Source organism: Balaenoptera acutorostrata, chromosome 9 (assembly GCF_949987535.1).
Source record: "Balaenoptera acutorostrata chromosome 9, mBalAcu1.1, whole genome shotgun sequence".
NCBI classification, from domain to species: Eukaryota; Metazoa; Chordata; class Mammalia; order Artiodactyla; family Balaenopteridae; genus Balaenoptera; species Balaenoptera acutorostrata.
Genome location: NC_080072.1, coordinates 57,635,399 through 57,642,108, shown reverse-complemented (window position 1 = coordinate 57,642,108; position 6,710 = coordinate 57,635,399).

Genomic DNA, 6,710 nt, shown 5'->3' with positions numbered 1-6,710 from the left:
TACTTCATACACTTTATCCAAGACCCCCATTTGCCTAATATCTGCTGCACATTCAAATTCAACCAACATTTATCTAGCTGACACTAGGAACTTTCACACATTTTATTTACCCATTGTCCCCTAAGAAGATCAGAGAGAGACCAAGGTCAATAGAATCCTGGGATGCTAATCCAGCTATCCCATCTCTTAAATTCACTCTATTTTCCCAGACTTCTTTTGAGTCTCATTCAGAGATAAAGATGGGGATTTCTGCCAAAGGGGGAGGGAAGTACGGCCCCTCTAGCCTGTTTTCCTCACCACAGTCCCCCTTGCACGCTATGCTCCCGCTGTCCCAACAACTTAGAATTCCCAGTGTGCCATGCTGTTTCGTACTTCTGCTTCCTTTCATTCTTGCCACTTCCTTTCTTTACTCTCTCTACTGACTTTTCTAGCCTATCATCTGATTGTCTGAACTTCTTCAAGATTCAACTTCACTGCTACCGTATCTATAACTATAAATGTAATACAGTGTAATGATTAAGAGTAGGGGCCTTGGGACTTCCCTGATGGTTCAGTGGTTAAGACTCTGTGTTCCCAGTGCATGGGACCTGGGTTCGATCCCTGGTCAGGGAACTAGATCCCATATGCCATAACTAAGAGTTTGCCTGCTGCAACTAAGATTCCACATGCTGCAACTAAAGATCCCTCATGCCACAAGGAAGAGCCCATGTGCCGCAACTAAGACCTAATGCAGCCAAATGAATAAATAAAATAAATATTAAGAAAAAAAAGAGTAGCGGCCCTGCGGGAATTCCCTGACACACACACAAAAAAAGAGTAGGGTCCCTGAAATCACACAGCCTGATTTTAGATCTTGCCTCCATGAATTTTTTTTAATCTGTAGTCAAGTTATTTAACCATCCATTGCCTCAATGTCCTCATTTCTAAAATCACAAAAAATTTAGAACCCTGCTTAGCACATATTACGTGTTCAATAAATATCATTTAAGGGAATTCCCTGGCGGTCCAGTGGTTATGACTGCACTTTCACTGCTGAGGGCCCAGGTTCAATCCCTGGTCGGGGAACTAAGATCCCACAAGCTGCGCAGTGCGGCCAATAAATAAATATCTGATATTTTTACGAGTCCTTTCCCTCTACCTTCTCTCCCACTCCCCCAGAATTGAGTACCCCACCATGTGCTGCCAGGCCAGGGGTCTACTTGTACTATTAACGGCTGTAATAATTGTTTTATCTGTTTTCCTCAGGAGACTTTAACAGTTTGACAGCAGACACCACACTTGTCTTGATAGTCCCAGTTTTTGGCACAGTTGAATGAATGAAGCACACCACACAGGCCATGATTAAAATCTAAATGTTTAGTAGCACCAGCAGTAACACAAGGGACCCAACGTAGTTCCTCATATCTTTGCCAATTGGTATGCAAACAAACAAAAAAAGATGAATTTGGATGCCTCTCAACAAGGCCAAATTTAATTATGCTTTGTAGGTTGTTAACTGTCAAAGTGATGTGATGTCAGAACTGGAAGAGCTCATCTGGTGCAGAGGTTTCCAAAATGTTCTGCAGAGCCCTGGAGGTTCTTGAGAGCTGCCTCAGAGGCTCTGGGCCCTGAAGCATCTTCAACCAAAGCAAATATGCTTTGATCTATTATATATTAGGCATCATGTAAGTTTTTGTTTGACTTAAGGATTCAAAGTCTAAATATAGTCTTTAAAGCAATTCAACCCCTTATATTACCAGGAGGGCAATGGCTCCAGAGACTGAGGAAAAGCTTGTTGATGCCAACACAGACTTTCTCCCTACAGCCCGGGACTCTCCCAAGCACTATACTTTGTATTCATGTATTTAAACTTTGCAAAAACATGAGTGGTTTTCAACAGTAACTTCCTAGGTTTCAGCAGTTAACTAAATAAATGAAAGTGCCATTTCAAAATGTTTTGAAATCTAGAATTAAGTCAAGAACAAGCAAAGGTTACTATCAAAATTTAAACAAATAAGATATAAAAGAAACCCATTTTTTACCTGGTTTTAATTTATTTTCTATGTACCCAAATTTAACAAGAGGAAGGAAAAGAAAAGTGAGAGGAACTTGGTATTCTTGGTCACCGTATCTTTCCCTGGGTCGAGGGGATAGAGCCAGAACTGGGAGGGAACTATGGAAGATGCAATCTTTCCAGCCCAACACCGTCATAGTTTTCCTTGTTAATGATTTCCACCTAGAAACTATTCTTTGTGGAGGAAGCACTTCAGTGTCAGAGAGAATTGCCCCCTATGTATAGTCCATGCAGCTTGCTTGCAGTTAATGGGAGAAAAAAAATTCTATTAAAATATAACCTTTGAAAAAGATGTTTTACTCTTAAGTAGTTTGATAAAATTAATCTTCCAGTATGATCATGGTAAAAAAAAAATTCTTTTCACCCATCTTTCACCCCCTTTTTTGTGCTTCAAAGAAATGGGCTACTGGGACTTCCCTGGTGGTCCAGTGATAAAGAATCCGCCTTCCAGTGCAGGGTACGCAGGTTCGATCCCTGGTCGGGGAACTAAGATCCCACATGCTGTGGGGCAACTAAGCCCGCATGCCACAACTACTGAGCTCGTGCGCCTCAACTACCAAGCTCGTGCACCTCAATGAGAGAGCCAGCATGCTGCAAACTACAGAGCCCGCGCACCCTGGCACCGGTGCACCACAACTAGAGGGAACACCCACACACCACAACTAGAGAGAAGCCTGTGTGCTGCAACGAAGAGCCCATGCACTGCAACTAAGACCTGATGCAGCCAAAAAAGAAGAAATGGGCTACTGTGCTAATGGCAACTGAACTTGGAACAATTTTATGAACCTCAAAAACCTGAATCAATATAGCCATTAGTTTCTCACAATAAAGTCCCATATTCAGCATCCCCACTTTATAGAAATGTCAATAAATGTACTAAAATTTTTTTTTTCAGTCTCAGGAGTGTTGACTGCAAGAAAAACACACAACATAGGAGTTGTTTTAGTTTTATTCAGGGACCTTACCAAGGTCTCTAGCCTAGGAAACGGCCTCTCAGTAACTCTGAGAGAACAGCTCTGAAGAGGTAGGGGGAGATTCAAGTATATATGTGACTTTTGGGCTAGGGAATACATACAATCAAGTATACATCTTGGTAAAAGATTACTGCAAGTCACAAAGAACAGATATCTCAGGTTAATGATTTTAGTGCTTTTCTATGTAAAGGAAGATGCAAGAATCTGGGTACATTAAAATTCTTCCAATTGGAACCAAGATGGCGGAGTAGAAGGACATGCTCTCACTCCCTCTTGCGAGAACACCAGAATCACAACTAGCTGCTGGACAATCATCGACAGGAGGACACTGGAACTCAACAAAAAATATACCCCACATCCGAAGACAAAGGAGAAGCCACAATGAGACAGTAGGAGGGGCGCAATCACAGTAAAATCAAGTCCCATAACTGCTGGGTGGGTGACTCACAGACTGGAGAACACTTATACCACAGAAGTTCACCCACTGGAGTGAAGGTTCTAAGCCCCACGTCAGGCTTCCCAACCTGGGGGTCCAGCAACGGGAGGAGGAATTCCAAGAGAATCAGAATTTGAAGGCTACTGGGATTTGATTGCAGGACTTTGACAGAACTGGGGGAAACAGAGACTCCACTTTTGGAGGGCACACACAAAGTGGTGTGCGCATCGGGACCCAGGGGAAGGAGCAGTGACCACAGGGGAGACTGAACCAGACCTACCTGCTAGTGTTGGACGGTATCCTAGGGAGGCGGGGGGGTGGTGGTGGCTGTGGCTCACCATGAGGACAAGGACACTGGCAGCAAAAGTTCTGGGAAGTACTCCTTGGCGTGAGCCCTCCCAGAGTCCGCATTTAGCCCCACCAACAAGCCCAGGTAGGCTCCAGTATTGGGTTGCCTCAGGCCAAACAACCAACAGGGAGGAAACCAAGCCCCACCCATCAGCAGTCAAGCAGAATAAAGTTTTACTGAGCTCCGGCCACCAGAGCAACAGTCAGCTCTACCCACCACCAGTCCCTCCCATCAGGAAACTTGCATAAGCCTCTTAGATACCCTCACCCACCAGAGGGCAGACAGCAGAAGCAAGAAGAACTACAATCCTGCAGCCTGTGGAACAAAAACCACATTCACAGAAAGATAGAAAGATGAAAAGGCAGAGGGCCATGTACCAGATGAAGGAACAAGATAAAACCCCAGAAAAACAACTAAATGAAGTGGAGATAGGCAACCTTCCAGAAAAAGAATTCAGAATAATGACAGTGAAGATGATCCAGGGCCTCGGAAAAAGAATGGAGGCAAAGATCGAGAAGATGGGGCTTCCCTGGTGGCGCAGTGGTTGACAATCTGCCTGCCCATGCAGGAGACACTGGTTCGAGCCCTGGTCTGGGAAGATCCCACGTGCCACAGCTGGGCCCGTGAGCCACAACTACTGAGCCTGCGCATCTGGAGCCTGTGCTCCACAACAAGAGACGCCGCGATAGTGAGAGGCCCGCGCACCGCGATGAAGAGTGGCCCCAGCTTGCCGCAACTAGAGAAAGCCCTCACACAGAAACGAAGACCCAACACAGCCAAAAATATAAATAAATAAATTAATTAATTAATTTTAAAAAAAAAAGATCGAGAAGATGCAAGAAATGATTAACAGAGACCTAGAAGAATTAAAGAACAAACAAACAGAGATGAACAATAAAATAACTGAAATGAAAACTACACCAGAGGGACTTCCCTGGTGGCGCAGTGGTTAAGAACCCGCCTGCCAATGCAGGGGACACGGGTTCGAGCCCTGGTCCAGGAAGATCCCACATGCCGCGGAGCAAATAAGCCCGTGTGCCACAACTACTGAGCCTGCGCTCTAGAGCCCGCGAGGCACAACTACTGAGCCCACGTGCCACAACTACTGAAGCCTGCGCGCCTAGAGGCTGTGCTCTGCAACAAGAGAAGCCACCGCAATGCGAAGCCCGCGCACCGCAACGAAGAGTAGCCCCCGCTCGCCGCAACTAGAGAAAGCCCGCGCGCAGCAACGAAGACCCAACACAGCCAAAAATAAATAATAAATAAATAAATTTATAAAAAAAAAAAAAGAAAACTACACCAGAAGGAATCAATAGCAGAATAACTGAGGCAGAAGAATGGATAAGTGACCTGGAAGACAGAATGGTGGAATTAACTGCTATGGAACAAAATAAAGAAAAAAGAATGAAAAGAAATGAAGACAGCCTAAGACACTTCTGGGACAACATTAAATGCAACAACATTCACATTATAGGGGTCCCAGAAGGAGAAGAGAGAGAGAAAGGACCAGAGAAAATATTTGAAGAGACTATAGTCGAAAACTTCCCTAACATCAGAAAGGAAATAGCCACCCAAGTCCAGGAAGCGCAGAGAGCCCCATACAGGATAAACCCAAGGAGAAACACGCCGAGACACATAGTAATCAAAGTGGCAAAAATTAAAGACAAAGAAAAATTATCAAAAGCAGCAAGGGAAAAATGAAAAATAACATACAAGGGAACTCCCATAAGGTTAACAGCTGATTGCTCAGCAGAAACTCTACAAGCCAGAAGGGAGTGGCATGATATACTTAAAGTGATGAAAGGGAAGAACCTACAACCAAGATTACTCTACCCAGCAAGGATCTCATTCAGAATCGATGGAGAAATCAAAAGCTTTAGAGACAAGCAGAAGCTAAGAGAATTCAGCACCACCAAACCAGCTCTACAACAAATGCTAAAGGAACTTCTCTAAGTGGGAAACACAAGAAAAGAAAAGACCTACAAAAACAAACCCAAAACAATTAAGAAAATGGTCATAGGAACACACGTATCGATAATTACCCTAAACATGAATGGATTAAATGCTCCAACCAAAAGACACAGGCTCACTGAATGGATACAAAAACAAGACCCATATATATGCTGTCTACAAGTGACCCACTTCAGACCTAGGGACACATTCAGACTGAAAGTGAGGGGATGGAAAAAGATATTCCATGCAAATGGAAATCAAAAGAAAGCTGGAGTAGCAATACTCATATCAGATAAAATAAACTTTAAAATAAAGAATGTTACAAGGGACAAGGGAAGACGCTATGTAATGATCAAGGGATCAATCCAAGAAGAAGATATAACAATTATAAATATATATGCACCCAACATAGGAGCACCTCAATACATAAGGCAACTGCTAATAGCTATAAAAGAGGAAATCGACAGTAGCACAATCATAGTGGGGGACTTTAACACCTCACTTACACCAATGGACAGATCCTCCAAAATGAAAATAAATAAGGAAACAGAAGCTTTAAATGACACAATAGACCACATAGATTTAGTTGATATTTATAAGACATTCCATCCAAAAACAGCAGATTACACTTTCTTCACAAGCGCACACGGTACATTCTCCAGGATAGATCACATCTTGGGTCACAAATCAAGCCTCAGTAAATTTAAGAAAATTGAAATCATATCAAGCATCTTTTCTGACCACAACACTATGAGATTAGAAATGAATTACAGGGAAAAAAACATAAAAAACACAAACACATGGAGGTTAAACAATACGTTACTAAATAACCAAGAGATCACTGAAGACATCAAAGAGGAAATCCAAAAATACCTAGAGACAAATGACAATGAAAACACGATGAACCAAAACCTATGGGATGCAACAAAAGCAGTTCTAAGAGGG